Source organism: Rattus norvegicus, chromosome 7, assembly GCF_021556685.1.
Source record: "Rattus norvegicus strain SHRSP/BbbUtx chromosome 7, alternate assembly SHRSP_T2T, whole genome shotgun sequence".
In the NCBI taxonomy this organism is placed as follows: Eukaryota; Metazoa; Chordata; class Mammalia; order Rodentia; family Muridae; genus Rattus; species Rattus norvegicus.
Window position 1 is genome coordinate 72,162,419 of NC_141540.1, and position 20,171 is coordinate 72,182,589.

At 45.7% G+C, this 20,171-nt stretch overlaps 1 non-coding gene across 1 annotated transcript; it reads right to left on the reverse strand.

Annotated features, from left to right (window-relative positions):
* Nucleotides 1–13,505: 13,505 nt before the first annotated feature.
* On the reverse strand, nucleotides 13,506–18,549 carry LOC148004731 (uncharacterized). Its single transcript, XR_015624754.1, has 2 exons — nucleotides 17,500–18,549; nucleotides 13,506–14,509 (listed from the first exon to the last, which is right to left on the reverse strand). It is a non-coding gene; the product is annotated as an uncharacterized LOC148004731 (transcript).
* Nucleotides 18,550–20,171: the final 1,622 nt, after the last annotated feature.

The window sequence follows — 20,171 nt, forward strand, 5'->3', positions numbered from 1 at the left end:
CCCCCTTCCTCTCCAAGTTGTTTAGGCTATGATCTTTATTATAGCAAGAGAGACCTAAGACAAAAACCATAACTAGTGCTAAGAAGATGATTAAAACTGACGTAAGGACAGAATTCTTTATTTTTTGAGGAGCTAAGCAATAGATATAAAGTCTCTGTTTCCAAAGAGGGAGAAGAAAAATGAATCCCCACTGGTGTGTGTTAAGATTATGTTAACCTTGTATAATAGCACTCAGTCCAGAGCTGGCTTAGCTGGTTTTCCCAATGGAACCTTGTCAACACATAAAAATTTACAAATGTATAAATATATTACAGGAGAAATTATATTTAAGAGTTTCTGAGAAGATAGAGCTAGAGAGATAGGTCCATGGTTAAGAGCACTGACTGCTCTTTCAGAGGACCCGAGCTCAATGCTCACAACTATCTGTAACTACAGTCCCTAGGGATCCAATGCTCTCTTCTGGACTCCTCAAGTACCAAGCACACAAATGGTGAATAAGTGTGTATGTAGGAATGTATGTAATGTATGCAAAACACCTATTATAAATAAAATAACACCACTTTTTCCTGGTGTAGCACTTACTCTCCAATGCATGTGTAAGCAATGAATCAGAACTGGTTTTCTCATTTTTCAGATCAGAGAATGATAAATATATTCACCCCAAGTGTCATACTGAAGTAAAAAAAAAAAGTGATCTAGTTATTCATTTTATTTCTCTGGATAAAGGGCAGCATGTTGGAGACCAAAAATATAATAAAAGTTTATTCTTTACTGAATTATTTTTACGGCAAAAGAAAAATTAATCTTATGGTTTCAAGAGAAAGAACAAATACAGAGGTGGTGTACAGTTCCCTTTGTGCCCGAGACAGAGACTCTAGAACCTGACTGGGCAATGTGTAAATTAACCTCTGCTGTCCCTGAGGCTCTTCCTCACTGCTGGGCTCTTGGCCAACGAGCTCAAGTTCTAGACTCCTCTGGGAAAGTTAACAGGAACTGGGGAGAGCAGCATTTGAGCCAGTCCATTCTACTTACCAGACAGTACTTGGAAAGCTTCCTGTGAGTGCAGAGAGAAAAATTAAAATTCATTATGCAAGATGAGGTAATTGGGACATGTCTGGTGATAGACTAACATTTAGCGTCACAATTTCAATGCTGGAAGTGAAGAGGATAAAAATATTTTTGTATGTATTTTAGAGAGGTCCTCAAGATAATCTACTGCAATTATTCACTCCTGTCTTTATATAGAAATTTTACTTCTTGAGGTCAGATTCGAAAATCTTCACTACTCACTGAAAAGTTTGTAGTCGAATTTGTCAAAAATGTTCGCAAGACCTTAAGCTCCTGCCTTATTCGACACAGTATGTTCGTAGTAATAAAATGAAAGTCTTGACAAGTAAGATTAGAAGAGGCTGATAGATACTGGCGTGGAAAAGATTTGTATTCCAGATACACAATACTGGGCGCGTTCCCTGTGGAGCCAACCAATATGCACCCTATCATCTGCCCCATATATGTTCTGTTTACTCAGTCGACAAACTCCCTTCAGTCACCTCAATGTCAGGCACTGTACTATAGGTAGCTGAGGATACGAGTATGAAGTAAGTCTAGATCCCTGGATGATATTCAAATAGCCACAGGCTAGCAGTAAGGATGGAATGGAGATTTGGGGCCAAATTCTAGCTCCTCCAGATCTATACAGAAGCTAGCTTGTTCGTTCTTTGCAACTATACGGAGCGGTCCAATTCTGCCAAGCGACGCAGAAGTAAAACTGAAGTGGCACCTGTCCTCGCGACACAGAGTTGGTAAAGACAGAAAGATCCGATCCTCAGCCTTAAGTCACCTGCCTTGACTCGACCAGGCTGTGTGGATTTGATCCTATCTCTTTGTCTTTCTGTATTCTAGTCTCTCCATCTTTAAAATGAATGTAACCCGTTTCCAGCACTTAGGTCTCACATGGTGACCTAAGCTGTCCAGCTGAGACATAAAAACAACAGTGTTTCTCTCCTGAGCCAATTATAAAGACTCGGTGACTTCCATGAGGCCATTTGGAGAGATGATTTGATCCTGAGGGCTCTAATATAGCCAGTGTTTAATCCACTGGCATGTTCAAACTCTGAACGGACTGTTGGATAAACCAGTAAGCAGTGGAGCCCGATTGGAGGAATTACAGAGATGAGGACATGTCCTCAGGGGCTGTCTCCTATGATATCTCCTACCTGGCCTGACCGTTGTGTTAGAATGGCAGCTTGTATCTGGACAGATCACACCAAGCCAGCACAGTTTCACGGGAGAGGTTTATTGGGGAAGGACGGGACAAAGATAGGCGATGAAGGAGGAAAAAAGGAGAGCGAAGGCCAGAGGACTCTGCCTTTTATTTGGGCCGTGATAGAATCACACACCCTACTGCACACAGGTAAAGGCAAGCAGGTGAATGCTGGGAATGTATGATGGTTGCCATGGCAACAGCTGCACAGGTCCTTAACGCCTGTGTGTGACGTCATCACTGGATTCAAGGGCTGTAGGCTCAGATGCCAACACGGACTGTGTACCGATACTGCTTTGTTCTGCTTCTGATCCAGCATGAAGTGAACAGTGCTCTCCACGTTTCCACCTCCAAAATGACCTGTCTACCTACAAACCCAGAAACAATGGAGCTGCAGACAATGGACTGGGATCTCTCCAACCATGAGCCAAAATAAATCCTTCCTCCCTAAGTATTAAATATTTCCCTCAGGCAGTTTATCACAGCCATTTCCTGTGTGTGTGTGTGTGTGTGTGTGTGTGTGTGTGTGTGTGTGTGTGTGTTCTGACTAACACAATAACTCACTGCAGCCAGGTCACGATGACTCTTTGCAAGGTCCCCAACACATGTTCTCATAACTCTTAACTGCCCTGGTCAGAAAAAAAAAAAAATCCAGAGATGGCTTCTTGAGGTCAATTTCAAGAAACTGAGTCTTTTCTCTGGACCACGTGTATCATCATGGAAAACAAGTGGGGTTAGTAGATCCTCCTGAGAAGTAGCACAGGTGAGTAGGACCTTAAAGCAAAGTGACACCAAGAGGCCTCTGATAAACTGTTCCCAATGTTTGTAGACGGTGGTGTGGAAGAGAAAAAGCAAAAGAGGCCCAGTGCCCTAGGCACATTGGTTTGTTCTCTAAACCTCTGGCTTCTGTCTCTGATTCACTGATCTGCCTTCTTATGGATCATGTTTTGTGACTTATGAGCAAAATCTCCTCAGCCTCAGTGAGGCTACCTGGGGATGAGGTTTACCATTTTTCCCTCCAGTGAAAAGCTGTGATGATCAAGCAAGCAGACCAGATGGGACGAATAAAGGTGGGGAGAGGAGGGAGTATCAGTGGTCAGTGATTAGACTTGCAACTTGCCCTCCTGACTGTGGTAGTTCTTAGCTCTTTCCTGAGGTTATAGAATGAACTTTGACCTCACATCTTAATTAGCACAAAAACTAAATTAACTAGAAAATAAGGTGCATGTAGATGGCCAGTTGAATTTCTACCTCATCCGCAACAACCGTTTATATCATTTAAGGTGATCCTGTTCCACAGTGGTTTTGCTAATGGGAGGAATCCTTTCCAAGAACCTAACAATGACACGTCAACGTCTCCCTCCAGAATTATGAAAGTATGAGCCCCTTTTAAACAACCGTAGTTGCACGTCAGGAAATCCAAACAAATGTGTAGTTAAGAGTGATTGTTATACCTTAGGGGCTTCGTTTATACAAGACAGATTAGCGAGATGCCAGCCTCATTATACATGAAAGTCGTTTGTTTTTCTGTGAAGACAGTGCAGCCTGAGTCCTGGGCTTGCAGTTCAGAAAGGGAGGGAATGTGAAGGTGCAGCTCTGTTATGACATTCATCTTCACGAATACGGAAAGGAATGAATGATTATCCTCCTCTTTATAAGCTAGGGGGAATTGTCAGAACAAATTTAGGCCTTGGTGTGCATTGTGATGTGAGCACTGGGGAGCCCAGGAGAGCTGGCTTTAACCCTTCTGCCGACAGAAAGGAAACCAGAATTCTATGTCCTCTGGACCCCAGTCACTTATCTGTTGACACAATGGCAGAGATGATATGACCTCCCAGCTCACCAGATCACTGACCAGCAGGAGCCTCGGTGAATTTTCCCCTAATTCGACTTTCTGTAAATAGTCAAGTATCTTCTATGCAGTCACACTTAACCTGAGCTCCCAAACCAAGTGTAGATATCAAATCCTTGTGCTTTGTACAGTTTTTGCACATTTATTGTAAGCTAGCCTTTTTTTCACATCACTCACTTTTGCCTAGGATTGCACCAGGTGAATCCCACTGACAGTAAGCTCTTGGGTCTGACGGAGGGTGCCACCACTCGGTGGTCACAAGCCTAAGTGGTTTTCTAAAGTAGTTCACTGTCACAGCCTTGTGAAGACACACCCGGTCTACCAGCTTCAGATGGATCCTCGCAGAGTTAACACCTATGTTAAAATGTCTATGGACTAGCCACTGACAGCCCACTGAGTATAAGGAATTACAGCCTCTTTAGGGCTTACCAAGGTTCTTCTTAGAGATACAAGATCCCTTAAAAAGGAGACAGGAAATACTGAAAAGTGAAAGCAGGTGGTCACTCTAAAACACCCCGTGCTGAAATAGCATTTATTAGTGGAATGGTTATGAGTTAGGGTATATGTTCTAGTCCTCCTTGTCATATGCATTATCTGGCTAAAGTGATATGCTAGTGTAAAGCAGTTGGAGGCCACAATTGGAATAAAAAATACTTCAATCTTAAACATCAATTTCTTTGCCACGAGATAAAGTGAAGAGGAGTTGGTATATGGAGAGTAACTCAGCCTTTTTTCCAGGTCCAACTTCATCATTCGGGTCTTGACCAAACAGCAGCCCATGTCTGAGTCCCTGTGTGCAGGTGGTTGTCCAAGTTAGACGTCTGTCTCTGCCATCCCCCAGATCCTGTCTTCTCATCTCTAGCATTTGAACTCTATTTCTATCCCCCCTTTTCCTGCTTCCTGCCTCAAACCTTTGGCTGGAATTATTCTGTTTGAACTTTTTCCTTTATGTCTTACTTGTGGAAGCTTTTCCTCAGCTTAGTGTATCGGTCCGGGTTAGGTTTGTACTCGAGTGGTTGCATGGAGGCCCTCTGTTTCCTTCTCACTGGTAAAATGGATATTCCTTCCATCTCAAAAGCAGATGTTAAATATTAAAATAAGCCATGTTTTCTTCGCCTAGTGAAGAGCCAAATTTGCAGCCGGGCCTCAGTAAATGCTAGCCCGCTGCCTCATTCCAAACCCTACCCTTGCTCTCGCTGACATCTCCACCTTCGGATTCCCAGTCTGAACGACACCCATGACAAGAACGCTGCAAAGATGAATTCTAGGAAGACAAGCTGCTGTGTGAGACTTGGCATGTCTCGGTCGCTGCAAAACTCCTCCCACAGGCAAAACAGCAAAGTAATCTCATTCAATGGCAGGAGACAAGAGGAGGTGGCACAGGAAATAGAATTGTACAAGGTGAGTTGATAGACAGACTTCTAGCCTAGGCAATTGATTGGACCAAAGTGCCCTGGGCTGAGATGGGCTGAAGGTGGGACAAATGGAAGATTTGGGGATGGAAGACAATGAGTTTCACTTGGAAGTCGATGGGTCAAGTTTTAGACATAGTCACCTTCAGCTCTGCAGCCCTCTAGTAACCCCACAAACCAATAGTCATCTATTGAACGTGCACTCCTAAAGATTTAATTTGCAGCTGGGCAAGTGGTACCTGCTTGTGATTCCGGTACTCTGAAGGTTGAGGCAAAAGGACCAAAGAGCCCAGGAGTGAGGCCAGCCTGGTCTATATAGCAAAGACAAGAAAGAAACCTCACTTAAAACCAAGTCCTTATTTGCCTGTGGACTTCCATTTCCACGGGCTCCGTTTTGTCCCTGGGAAAGCGTGTCAGCAAGTGTGCTCGTTAGGGTTATTAATGATAGATTTTCTAACTCATTCTTCAGAGAATGATGACTGTCAATCCTGAAATTTGTCTGCGCTGTCTGTCACAGCTTCTACTTGATTCTGTTTATCGTTTCTGAGTTTAGTTGTAGGCTTGTGCAGAGGGATACAATAGCTTCTTTAAAACCACTTGTGAGCATCCCAGTAATGATCACATTGAACACTGTGGCTTTTAACATGAGCCATGGAGTCATGCTCAAAGAAGTTTACATGCATACAAAATCTTCTCTGCTCCCTGTCCCCATACCATACCTCCAACCCCCTATGCGCATGTACACATGTACACACACACACACACACACACACACACACACACACAACTTTAAAACCTGTAAGTGATTTAAATCCTCTGGCTCTGCAGGCGTCCTCTCCATAAGGCACCAATCATCTTTAAAACACCAGCAAAATTACTCGCAACTTTGTGGATTGAGCTCCGCTAGAGTAGTTGCTACAATGTTATATTCTAAAGACATTTAACTTCCATACTAAGTAATCTCAATCTTCAGGGTGGGTTTCTTTAGTTTTATCTGAAGGACAACAGAGGGAGTTAAGTCTTGAAAACTTTATCGGACTCTCGAAAAACCCTGCTCACTGGTGTGTCTTCTGGAATAACTGACAGATATAATAATCCCCCCAAACTCGACTCCAAGAAGATGAGACATTAATACTTTACGAATGTTCCTGTTACTGTTTGCCTCTCCAGACATGAAGTTTTTACATAATTTTAAGCACTGCGTTTTAACCACAGTGAAGGCCTGTGGGGTGTTGTTGGGCTTCAGTATACACTGGAAGCCTGAAGACGGTGGTTCTAATATCAGTGAAGGGATCGGCGGTGGCAGCAACAACAGAAAAGATGAACTTTCCAGCAACAGTGAGGCAAGCAGTACAGGAAGGAAAAAAATCGAAAACATTTTTCTTCCACGCCATTCTCTCTGGGCACTACCAGAAGCTGCTGCTCCCATTTGGGATGGGTCTTCTCACATCAACGTAAGGCCACCAGACAAGCCAACTAGATGTAGATAATCCCTCTTCCCAGGTGCCTCTTGGTTGTGACAAGTTGATGATTAAAACTACCCATCACGGCCTCCTTAACCAATACTCTGACACTATTATCTGAACAGCCTTTTGCTTTAATTAGATTAGCCACGTTCTGTGACCACGGAAGAAAAGTGAAGCTCTCCAACAGCTAGCTTGCGTTAATTTCATGTGTTCCTGTGAGATCTGCTTTTTGTACCACCAGCAAACGTAGTAGAAAGTTAAGTTCTCTCTTTAAAGACAAGGGAGGAACCACTTCAGTGCACAATAATTGAAATGTATTGATGGTGTTAATTATTTTAGTTCATATGTTCTCTTTTGTAGTTTTAAAAGCTTGAGCGCACTCATACTAAAGGAGAGACCTGATTTTTAAACAAAACTAGTTCCTTCTTTAGGCGAAAGATGTCATCAAAGGGGCAATTATCTTTATCTATAAATAGAAATTCCATATAATACAACCTATTAATAAATGTATTGATCTCCCCCTTTCTACTTCTGCGGTCTGTTTTTAAAGCTGCCTTATATGTATTTTAAATACTCGGGTCTTGGGTTGCATTTGGGGAAACATACATATCAAGAAACTACATTTCCCCAGATATTGAAGTGTTCTGGTCCCCAGAAATCTATTTCACACACATTATAGTCCAGCATTTAACCAACTGCAAGAGATGTAAAGGGAAGAAGTTAAAGAAGGTGAACTGGCAGTAACCACTCAATGAAAAAGACTGCTTTCAGACCAGAAATAATTTTGCCTGGTTTTTAATTAAAAGTACAGACTCGAACCTGATCAAGAGCATCAGTAATTACAGAAATAAATGCCCTTTCCTCTCCTCACCACACCCCTTTCCCCCCAGTCACAGTATCAGATCCTACAGAAGCCCCTTTCCTCTCGCCTTCCCACACCCCTTCCTGTTCACATTATCCGTACACTGTGAAATAATTGGCTTCAGCAGCAAGGCTGGTCTGCCCAGAAGCTGGCATCTCCAATCTTCTTACCAAGACGTGGATAAGGCTGAAAAAAGGAAGGAAATGGGGAGACACGAGATATTTGAAATGAGACTCTGCAACGCAATAAAAGCAACCTGCGGTTGCTGTGTTAACTCACTCAGAGACCCCAACTCTTAATTTTGAGGGTACAAAGGCCTCTGAAAGATGCTGGTGAGTGAGGCGTGTTATAAATCCTGAATATGTACATGTGTGGAGTGCCATTAGGAAATGCTGGTTCTGAGAAGGCAGAGATGTCTCTGACTCCATCAGCATCAGAAGTCTCTGGTTTAGTTCTTATGTGAACGTGGGTCTGCGGACCGCAGAAAGCACAGTCACCGGAGCAAGATAGCCAGTCACAGAGCCCTGCAGTCAGGAGGCCGAGAGAGGTGAACACTGCCTCTCCATTTGCTTTTCTCCTCCTGCTCAGGCTTGGTCCCCAGCCCGTGGAAGGGTGTCCCCATATTTAGAGTCTTCCCACATCAATTAGCCTAATCTAGAAACTCTTCCACAGACAGCCGTTTCCTAGGTGATTTTAGACCCTGTCAAGTTGACGGGCAACAGTCACTATCACAGATGATCGCCTCTTCTGGATAACTCTCAATCAAAATGTTATTGAATGAGTAAATACTGGGACTCCTTTTCACGCAGAACAACAGAGGGCTGTGTGACCACGATATGCTGAGGGTGTGAGGGTCGCACTTCCACTACCAGCTTATAAGAGATGCTTGTTTGTAACGTTTGCTTTTCTTTTTGTTTTATAGCTTATACATGACTTTGTGTATTCTTTTGTGCCCAACTCCTCCCCTGGCCCAGCACTAATACAATCCCTAGCAAAGTAGAAACACTCAATAAATTTTTGCGAATTAATGAATACATAAAATTTCCAAGAGGAATGTTATAGCTTTCTTGGGAAAACAACACCAAAAAAATGTTTTTTTTTTCTTCTTTTGCAGGGTATGCACAGAGTGGAATAAATAATATAATTAGGAAAAACAATGAACACTGAGCCCCTGGGATCTCAAACTAAACTATGATCTTGCAGTATTCTCTCTGGCAGAATGACAATAGACAGTTTGTAAGTGGGGAAAGCTCTCACAATGACAGGTTCTACAGTTGGAATGAATGATCAATGGTTAACTCTCAGCACACACACACATGTAGAAAGTCAGATATGGTGACACCCACACCTGCAACACCAGTTCTGATGGGAGTGGAGACAGGGGGATTGTTGACTGCCAGCTTAGCTCCAGGTTCAATGAAAGGCCCTGTCTCAACCAGATGGGGTAGAGGGAGCTAGAGCAGGATACATGGCATCTTCTTCTGGCCTCGATGTGTATGCATAGGCACACTTGCATACACACAAGCAAGTATAAGACGTGCACACATACACACTTCAGCATGCATGCATGTGCATGCACTAATCGTTAGCCCAGTTGGTGCCTCCAAAACTTGCTGTCAAGATTGTTAACTTCATCAACGAAGTTTCCCGGCAAATCAGAGATCCTGAACCCCAGGATTGATGCCAGAGGACTACAAACATCCACGATCCCTTGTGTAGAGCTAGAAAATCATTTCTTTTCAAAAAATAACAAAATTTACCTTTGGGAAGGGAAAAGGCATTTTAAAAGGAAGGAACTCTCTTCCAACCACAGTTTCTCATTTCTCACAGGGAAATAGCTGAAACCAAAGACACTTCATTTAAAAGAAAGCAGAATCTTAAGCAGAAGCCATGGCCATCCTGTCCCGGTGCACAGCAGGCTCATTCCCTAGAGAGTGCTTTGGTGGGGAACTGGGGGCCTCCTGCTTGTCAGGCAGAATGAAAGACAAAGAGCCAAGGTGTCAGCCAGAGAAATGTAGTTTTTCAAACGTTGCTTTTCAAATCTTTTCAAAGGTCCTCTGTCAGGAAACCCCAGTCACTCGGCTGCGTTCATTTTATCACCTTGGATATCACATCTCACTAATCACTTCAGCCTGCCAAGACAGAGAGCTAGGAAACATTCATATCCCCAAATCTCTCAAATACCAAGTAGGTCTCCAACTCAGAACGCACTCTGGCTATCAATTACTACGGGATATTTAAGGTGACAGGCTCTGTGGCAAGCTGTTTACTTTCTTCCCACCGGCAGGCTCTGAGGACTGCGTGCTGCATGCTAAAGCCACAGAAAGACAGCAAGACCCACGCAGATGATCGGCCTCACCTCAAGAATAAACAGGCACTCAGCTGTAACTGGAAGAAAAATGTGTCACCCACTGTGAACATGACTTCCTCCCAGGAGGAAGCCAAGCATTTCCCTGGAACGGCCCCAAGATAATGCAGACTGAGGGACAGAAGGCCGCCTCCCTGAGGGGTCTGCCATACATGAGTAGCTCTTTGAGACAGAGTTTCCATAACCAAACACCCAAGACACTGCATCTCTAATATGGACAACTTCAGAGCAACGAGCCAGCTGCTGGCCCCACAGCCAGTGCAGAACACTCGGGATCTATCGAGGGAATAAAGCAAACAGGGCAGACATGGGGTTGACTTTTGACAACTTTCCTCTCAGGATCTGCGTCAGAAGCCTTGGCATGAAGAGTGTTACACCAGGAGCCTGGGCATGTGCAGTTAGTAAACCTGGAAACTTCTGCCTCTAAATCTATGTTAAACATATTTTATTTTACAAAACCAAGGCATAGTGTTTTCTAAATCTAGTTCCCAATGCTCATGTGGGATTTATTTTAGTCTTTTTTTTTTAAGATTAGTCATTTTATGTGTGAGTGCTTTGCCTGCATGTAAGTATGGGTAGTATGTATGATCCCGGGGCCCATAGAGATCAGAAGAGGGCATCGTATCCCCTGGAAATGGAGTACAGATGATATGAGATGTCATGCGATGCTGGGAACTGAGCCCAGGTCTTCTGCAAGAGCAGCCAGTGCTCTTAACTGCTGAGCCACATCTCCTGCCCCAAGTTCTCATTTTTCCCAGTTTTGTTGATTCCATTTGCTCTGTAAGAAAAGCCCTCCAATCACAATAACTTAACTAAGGAGCAGTGTTCTCTTATCCCAACTCCTCTGTGAAGGTCCTCGTTAAGAAGTGACTTTAAATCCCCTCCCCCCAAGGAAGATGAGATGAGTGTTTATCAGTCCCAGTATGTGTTAGGAGACATGTATCCACACTGGCATTAGCACATGGAAACTGCACGCAGCTCTCGCTTTATCTAAGTCCTAGACACAGACTTCCTATGACTCAGGAAGCAGAAGGCATGGCCCATCTCAGTCCCACAGGCAACTCAAAAGGGGAGCTCTCAGTGCGTGCTCGTGCAGGTCTTATGCCTGGCCAGCTCCCGGGTGAATGGTTTTCCATAATCATAGAATAGTGCACATTTCTAAGCAAAAGTAACTTAAGCCTGGGGTAAGTGATAGGAAATTAGTCTTCCCTAAATCAAACGAGGTTGCCTCCCCCTGACAGAGCATTTGTATCCTCCCTAACCAGTTTAGCTCGGCCAGCCATGCCCACTGCTTTCCCTTAGCATCATGCAGACATTTAGAATGCACAGGTTAAGATACGATTTTCTATGTCTTTACCTTTAAAAATGCTTCACATTAAAGCTTGGGTACCTTGTCAATAAGAAAATTTAAATACCATTTGACACAGCAAGATCATTCTTTTTTTAGTCATTTGGTGCTAGTTTTCACTATAAATGAAAAATGTCCTCTATATCTCTATCTAATATCTATCTATCTATCTATCTATCTATCTATCTATCTATATCATCTACATCTATGCAAGATCATTTTTAATGGTTCTGACTTAGGTTATAGCAGGTAACTTTCTCACATTTTGTTTTACATGTATAGGTGTTTTGCCCGCACCTGAGTCTGTGCACCACCTATGTGCCTGGTCCACAGAGACCAGAAGAAGGTATCAGGTCCCCTGGAACTGGAGTTACAGGCAGCTGTGAGCCATGATGTGGTTGCTGGGAATCAGACCCAGGTACTCAGGAAAAGCAGCCGGTGCTCATAACCACAGAACCATCTCTCCAGGTCCAATGTCTCGCATTTTAGACAGTAGCTCCAACTGGGAGAAAGAAAGTTTCCACGGAACAGTACTGGCTGGGGTTTGCTGGTCACTTTGAAGATACTATGCAGCCACATGGACACACGCAATGGCTTCACCACCTCATGGAAGCCCAGAGTGGCATTCTGACAGGGCTGAATTAGAGCTGGCATTTAGTCTGACACTAAAGACAGTGATCAATTCACTACTCCCTGGGGCCTTGCTAAGTTGAAATCTTCTGCACAAGGATATTAAAACAGAAAAGGGAGCAGGAGAGGGGACATCCAGGAAGAGCCAAGAAACGATAGGAGGAATCATTAAGGTTTTGTCCACCAAACCCAAGAGGCCAGGCAATCACAAAGCCATTGGCAAAACTTACCAAGTACTTAGTTTGGCATAAACAGGGCAGTAAAATGACATGTGTATGTTTTTATCCAATTAGATTTTCTATGGTGACTTCTAGTTAGTTTCTAAAATAAGAGTCTACTCAAAACTGTAAAAAAAACCTAGGAAGCGCAAGGCCCTGGGTTCAGTCCCCAGCTCCGAAAAAAAAGGAACAAAAAAAAAAAAAAAACTGTAAAAAAAAAAAAAGGAAAAAAAAAGCGTCAAAAGAAAAGATGCAGCTCAGTCGTGGAATGCCCGCCTGGCATGCACAAGGCCCTAAGCTTGATCCTCAGTGTAGAGGAACAAAAATCTAAAAAAATAGAATTTACAATTAGCCAATGTTATGGGTGATATAGGACCACCTTCCTTGTGGCAGCAAACCAAACCCTAAAGTATGTGGTACAGTGAACAGCTCATGGATCTACCGTGCCTACCTTTCCTTTAAAAAGAAACAATTGGAAGGCATGGCAGCTATTCCTGGTTGTCGACTTGACTACATCTGGAATGAACTACAATCCAGAATTGTAGGGCTCACCTGTGATCTAGATCTTGAGGCTGGAAGACACAGGCTTCTGACCTAGTTCTTGACATGGAGATCTTGAGACATAGTGACCATGAAAACATGAAAAGCTTGGACCCAGGCAAGGTAGTACACGCCTTTAATCCCAGGAGACTGAGGCAAGGAGATCTGAGTTAAAAGTCAGCCTGGGACAAAGCAAGTCCCAGACTCAGGCATGGTGGTACACGCCTTTAGTCTGGGCCAACCTTCTGCTGGAGTCCTACCTCAGGGCATTGGAAGAAGGAAGATTCGCTCTTTGCCTGCTTGCACTTATTTGCCAGCACATCTGTTTGAACCTACTTCTTCTGGATTCCAGTTTATACAGAGCAGGTGAAACAACTACTCTCACAGGACTGACTGATTAGATTCTTAGACTTCTCATTTACAGCTGCCCATCGTTGAGTTAATTGGACTATAGACTGTAAGTCATTACTGAAAAGCTCTCAGGGAGAACTTTCCCTCGGGATGGAGACCCTCCAACTCCAAAGACCAGACCGAGACACCACAGGATGCAATCAGCAAGAGGATTTGGTTTATTGTCGGGATACACAGGCACAGGCACCTGCGGGCGCTTCAGTCACTCGGGGGACTGGCACGCCCCACGGAACCAAGGATGGGCTTTTATAGGATTTTGGGGAGCAGAAGCAAGCATACAGAAGCAGATGCATGGTTACAGGGATATAATTGGTGGATTCTAATATGGCAAGGGTTTAGCCCGGGGGCAAGTTTCCTAGCTACCTTCCTGAAACATAACGACTGACTCGGCCCCCCAAGGGTTCAGCCCGGGGGCAAGTTTCTTAGCTACCTTCTTGGAACATAACGGCTGACTCGGCCCCCCACCAGGGTGTGGGACCTCTCCCGGGGCTTTTTTCATTGTCAGGTGTTCAACCGAAGTCGTCCTGTTGCCAGGCCTTCAACCAAACACATCCTGCTTGGCAGCCGCTGTGTACTCAGTGTTCTAACCTTTCCCTGAACCAGTCATCTTAAGTACAGCCTTGCAAAATGGCGTTACTGCTGCTAAGCTGGGGTCTTTCATTCCCCCATTTTTTTTGCTAACTTTGAGTGAAATCTTTCACTCGACTTGGTCAAGAAATTTCTGTCTGGTGGGGGCTTATTCCCTCACTGACTCTAGGCCACAAAAGGGCTAGGAGGAGCCACGTAGGAGTTTTAACTTTAAGGGGTTTGGAGTGTGCTGAACTCTCCATGTCTGGGGTGTAGTGTTGTGATTAGTCAATTCCTCAGACCGGACTGCCTTGACGTGTGGTGTGTGGATCTAAGCCGAGACTCCGTCTACCTTTAGGGCGGTCGGGGTAGTCAGGAGGACGGTGTAGGGTCCTTTTCACCGTGGCTCGAGATTCTTGGTCTGGTGTCTGTGCACCCACACGGTGTCTCCAATCTGGAACGGGTGTGGCACCACCAGATGCTCAAGCTTGTCCTGGTAAGCAGCGGCCAAAGGTCTCCAGACGTCTCTCTGCACAATCTGTAGGGCCTGTAAATGGGCCCTCAGAGAAGGGCTGTCAGCAAAATCAGCAATGTTTGAATCAAAGAAATGGACAAATGGGGGTGGTGTTCCATATATTATTTCAAAAGGAGTTAGACCATGGGGGCCCGGGGTATTCCGGGCCCGATATAGAACTAGGGGAAGGAGGGCCACCCAATCCTTTGAGCCAGTTGCAAGCGTAAGTTTGGATAAAGTCTCCTTAATTATTCTATTCATGTGTTCTACCTGACCTGAACTCTGGGGTCTATAGGCACAATGTAATTTCCAATCAATCCCCAGCAATTTGGCCACCAACTGACTTACTTGGGAGACGAAAGCGGGCCCGTTGTCCGACCCCAACGCTTGAGGCATGTCATACCTGGGAAAGATTTCCTCGAGGAGCTTCTTGGTGACCATTTTTGTAGTCTTGTGCTTTGTGGGGAAGGCTTTGACCCATCCTGAGAAGGTGTCTACAAACACTAGGAGATACTTGTATCCATATATACCTGGTTTAATTTCAGTAAAATCAATTTCCCAATGGATGTCGGGACGGTGTCCCCTAGGACGAACTCCTTGTCCAATCATGGTCCTTTCCGGGTTAACCTGAGCGCACGCTTTGTAACTCTCAGTCACCTTTTGTATCGCTTTGTCCCGATTCAAAAAAAAAACACAGATTTATCTCTTCCCGATCTAGTAAGGTTTTTATCTTCTTAAACCCCAAATGGGTTAATTTATGTAAAAAGGAGATCAATTCAAAAATCATTTTTATTGGCATAACTGTCTTTTCTTTGTAGACCCACTGTTTTAGTTGAGGGTGGTAGATGGCCCCCATTTTTTTAGGAGCTCTATGTCCTCATGGGCATAAACCCAACTGGTTTGTCCCACTGGTGGGGGCGTGGGTTGGTCTGGGCTATTTAAGGGCAAGATTTGTTTGCTCATGGCCGCTTTTCGCGCCGTGGCATCGGCCAGCCGGTTTCTTCGTGCCTCTGGGTTGTGCCCTTTCTGGTGTCCTGGACAATGTACTCAGTCTTTTGGGCAAGAATAGGGCTTCTAAGAGGGCCAGAATTTTAGCCATATCTTTACCCTCAGATGTGAGCAGCCCCCGCCTCCGGTAGATCTCCCCGTGGATGTGTGCCGTGGCAAAGGCATAACGGCTGTCTGTATATATATTTAGCCTCTTACCTTTTGTCATCTTGAACGCCTGAGTCAAGGCGATGAGTTCAGCCCGTTGTGCGGAGGTACCAGCAGGCAGGGCTTTCGCCCAAATCACTTTGTCCTCCGTAGTGACCGCAGCTCCAGCCTTTCGCTCTCCCTCTGCCAAGAAGCTGTTGTCATCCGTGTACCATGTGTGGTCAGCATTCTGAAGAGGCTGGTCCGATAGGTCCGGCCTGGTTCCATGTACTTCTGCGAGGATTTGTAGGCAGTCATGCTGTTTTGTCTCCTCTGGTAGAGGAAGCAAGGTGGCAGGATTGAGGGCGACTACGGGCCCAAACTGAACCTGTTCTGCATCCAGTAACAAGGCTTGGTAGTGGGTCATGTGGGAATTAGAGAGCCAGCGGTCTGGGGGCTGCTTTACCAAGGCCTCCACTGCGTGGGGTGTTAGGATGGTGAGTGGCTGTCCCAAAGTCAATTTTTCAGCATCCTTGATCAGGACAGCAATAGCAGCCACCATCCTTAGGCACGGTGGCCAGCCGGAGGCCACAGGGTCCAATTTCTTAGACAGGTAGGCCACAGGGCGTTTCTAGGGTCCCAACCTTTGTGTTAGGACCCTTTAGCATACCCCTGTTTCTCATCGATGAACAGTTACTGAGCAAATTGTAAGGGTTTGGAACAGTCGGATGAATATCTTCTATCCTCTTGTTGACCTTTCTCAAGTCTTGTACTGGCCTATAATCTCCAGTGCCGGGTTTCTTAACAGGCAGAAGAGGCATATTTCAAGGCGACCGGCAGGGGATTAGGATGTCTTGATCTAGAAGCCTCGTAATGTGAGGCCTTATACCTTGATAAGCTTCATATGACAGGGGGTATTGTTTTATGGAGACTGGAGTTGTAATTAAGGGGGGCTGTTGGAGCGCCAACCCCATCCCACCAGTCTGTGCCCAAGCCAGTGTCCTGTCCCGGTTTATAGGGTTAGAACTTGAAGGGGAGTTCCGTGGGGGCCAGTTATTTGGGCCCCTCCTTCCTCAAAATGAATTTGTGCTTTTAGTTTGGTGAGCAGATCACGGCCCAGCAGAGGGTACGGGCAGTCCGGAACATGTAAGAAGGAATGGGTCACCTTACCGGTAGCCAGCTGAACCCGGCGGTCTGTAGTCCATCGGTATTGTTTCTCACCAGTAGCTCTTTGTACCCAGGCCGTCCGGTCGCTGAGTTGTCCTGAAGCTTGGGTGAGGACTGAATGCTGGGCTCCTATGTCTACCAGGAAAGTAACCGGCTGCCCCCCAACTTTAAGCGTTACCCTGGGCTCAGGGGGGGCTCCTGGCCCTGACCTCCCTAATCTTTATCTAGAGCCAAGAGGGAGGTTCGTGGTCCAGGCTTTCGGGGTCCGCCAGGCTTCTTGGGGCACTCTCTGGCCCAGTGCCCTTTCTCTTTGTAATAGGCACATTGATCTTTATCCAGCTTCAGCCCCTTTCGAGCTCCCCCCTATCTCCCTTCCTTTCTTGGCCCTGAACTACGGCGGCCAAGATTCGACTCAATTCTCTCTCTTATTAAAAATCTTTTCAGCTTCTTTAAGTAAATCCTGTAATGTATAGCCCTGCAAATTTTCTAACCTCTGTAACTTAGTCCTGATATCTGGAGCAGCCTGCCAGATGAAGGACATAGAGACACTCGTCATTTGTCCTGGGTCATCTGGGTCATAGGGAGTGTACATACGGTAGGCCTCCTTAAGTCTCTCTAGAAAGGCGGAGGGAGTTTCCCCTGCTTCCTGTAATACCTGTTTTACCTGAGCCAAATTAGTAGGGCATCGTATAGCCCCTTGGAGACCCGCTAGAAGCAACTGGCGATAAAGGCGTAGGTGTCCCTTACCTTCAGCTGTATTAAAATCCCAGTTTGGTCCTCAGGCAGCTGGGTGGGACGCCCATCATCTCCCAGAACATGTTTTCTGGCCTCTAGGAACACTCCTTGTTTTTTTTTTTTTTTCTGAGGTTAAGAGGGCCTGTAAGAGCTGTTGGCAGTCATCCCAAGTAGGCTGGTGGGTAAGTAAAACAGATTCTATTAGGTCGGTGAGTGCCACCGGATCTTTGGAGAAAGAAGGGTTGTGTTGTTTCCAATTGTAAATGTCAGCTGCTGAAAACGGCCAGTATTGGGTCTGGCCACCGGTTCCCTGTCTAAGTGGGAAAGCCTGGGAGGTTGTATCTGGCATCACCTCGTGCTTATTGCGCAATCTCCCTTCGACAGGGGAGAAACCCTTATCAGACTGTGGCCCGGCAACTGATCTGGCCGGCGGCTCTGCCTCCTCCGTTTCAGCCGGGCCTGTCAGAGAGAAGATCTATGAGAGGGGAGTTTGGGTCTGCCGGGAGGACAGGTTTTTTTAGAAGGCTCTGATTTCACAAAGGTAGAGAGAGGAAGACGTGGCCGGCAGACCGGGCGGGGCCGAGGGGGCAGGCTGGGGGTTGAGGGGAGGCCAATTCGGGTCCACGAAGGGTTCCGCCCGGGGGGGGGGGGGTTTAAGGCGAGACTCTCTCAAGTGATAATATAAGAAACCTGGTCAGGATGTCCGTGGACGGCCCGATCTTTAACCTGTAAAATAATGATCTTATTAAATGTGCCATTCACTGGCCATCCCGCTCCGAAAGTGGGCCACTCGGATGTGCAGAGAGTCTGCCATTTTCCTTTTTTTTTTTAACCTCGACGGACTGGTTGTGTGCCCGGTCGTGGACGTCTTTCTAATGATCAAGAGTGAGACTTAGGGGCGTTGTTAGGGACTGTCCCATGTTAGTTCTAAGGAAGATTAGAACACAGAGAAAACAAACAACACCAACAGTCAAACAAACAACAGACAGGCGTGCTGCACGGCTTTGGTACCAAACTGAAAGCAAAAAGTCAGATGGAGGTGGCAAAGGTCCGGGGCCCTCTGAAAGCCAAAAATACAGACAGAGGTGCCGTTAGTCCGGATCTTTCTCCTCTCCCAGATTGGGCCCCGAAAAGTCGGGCCCCTAACACCCTTGGAACGTCTTCCAGGGCTGCGGGTCGAGAAGTCCGAGCTCGTCAGCTCCTTCTTCGTCCCGCCCAAATTCCAAACAACCTGGCTGAGCGCTCACAGAACAGACCTGGCTGAGCGCTCACAGAACAGACCTGGCTGAGCGCTCACAGAACAGACCTGGCTGAGCGCTCACAGAACAGACAGAATAAGGCAGAACGAGACAAAATCAGACAGACAGACAGACGCCGGCCGGCTTACCTCCCAGTGGGTGGTCGGTGGTCCCTGGGTGGAGGATCTCCATTCCCGGCCAACGCACCAAATGAAAAGCTCTCAGGGAGAACTTTCCCTCGGGATGGAGACCCTCCAACTCCAAAGACCAGACCGAGACACCACAGGATGCAATCAGCAAGAGGATTTGGTTTATTGTCGGGATACACAGGCACAGGCACCTGCGGGCGCTTCAGTCACTCGGGGGACTGGCGCGCCCCACGGAACCAAGGATGGGCTTTTATAGGATTTTGGGGAGCAGAAGCAAGCATACAGAAGCAGATGCATGGTTACAGGGATATAATTGGTGGATTCTAATATGGCAAGGGTTTAGCCCGGGGGCAAGTTTCCTAGCTACCTTCCTGAAACATAACGGCTGACTCGGCCCCCCACCAGGGTGTGGGACCTCTCCCGGGGCTTTTTTCATTGTCAGGTGTTCAACCGAAGTCGTCCTGTTGCCAGGCCTTCAACCAAACACATCCTGCTTGGCAGCCGCTGTGTACTCAGTGTTCTAACCTTTCCCTGAACCAGTCATCTTAAGTACAGCCTTGCAAAATGGCGTTACTGCTGCTAAGCTGGGGTCTTTCAATTACAATAAATTCCCTTAATATACAGAGACATTCCGTAAGTTCTGTGACTCTAGAAAACCCTGACTAATACAGAAGGGAAGATAAAGAAAATGGAGGACACCATCCTAGAATAAAGAGCACCATCGTCTGCACAATTGCACATTTGTTACAATGTAACCATTCCTGATCCCTTAAGCTCTCCAGAAAAGATCTGGAGTTGACTAAGAGGCAGTGTGGGCTGGGGCGGGAGAGATGCTCAGCAGTTAAGAGTATGCACTGCTTTTCCAGAGGATCCCAGTGTAGTTCCCAGCACCCAACCACCTGTAGCTCCAGTTCTGGCCTCTACAGTACCAAAGCTCACATGCACATAAACACACACACAGACACACACACATAACAAAGCAAACCTCTCTAAAAAATAAGACTTGGGAGGCAAAGGATGAGAGAAATGATGTAATTATATTACAATCTCATAAAGTTATATATTAGATCCTATATGAAATATATAATTATATATTACAAAGTTTCACAATGGCAGATGTCTATCCAAGAATAATCATGTGCAAATCAGAAGCCAGAGAAATTCTAAGGAAAGGGTTATAATATTATAGCTACAATATTATTTTAAAATATAATAATAATAATAACAATAATAATAATTCAATCTCTCTAGAACTAGCCATAGTCGTGAGAGAGCAACATTGATCATTCCTGGGAGT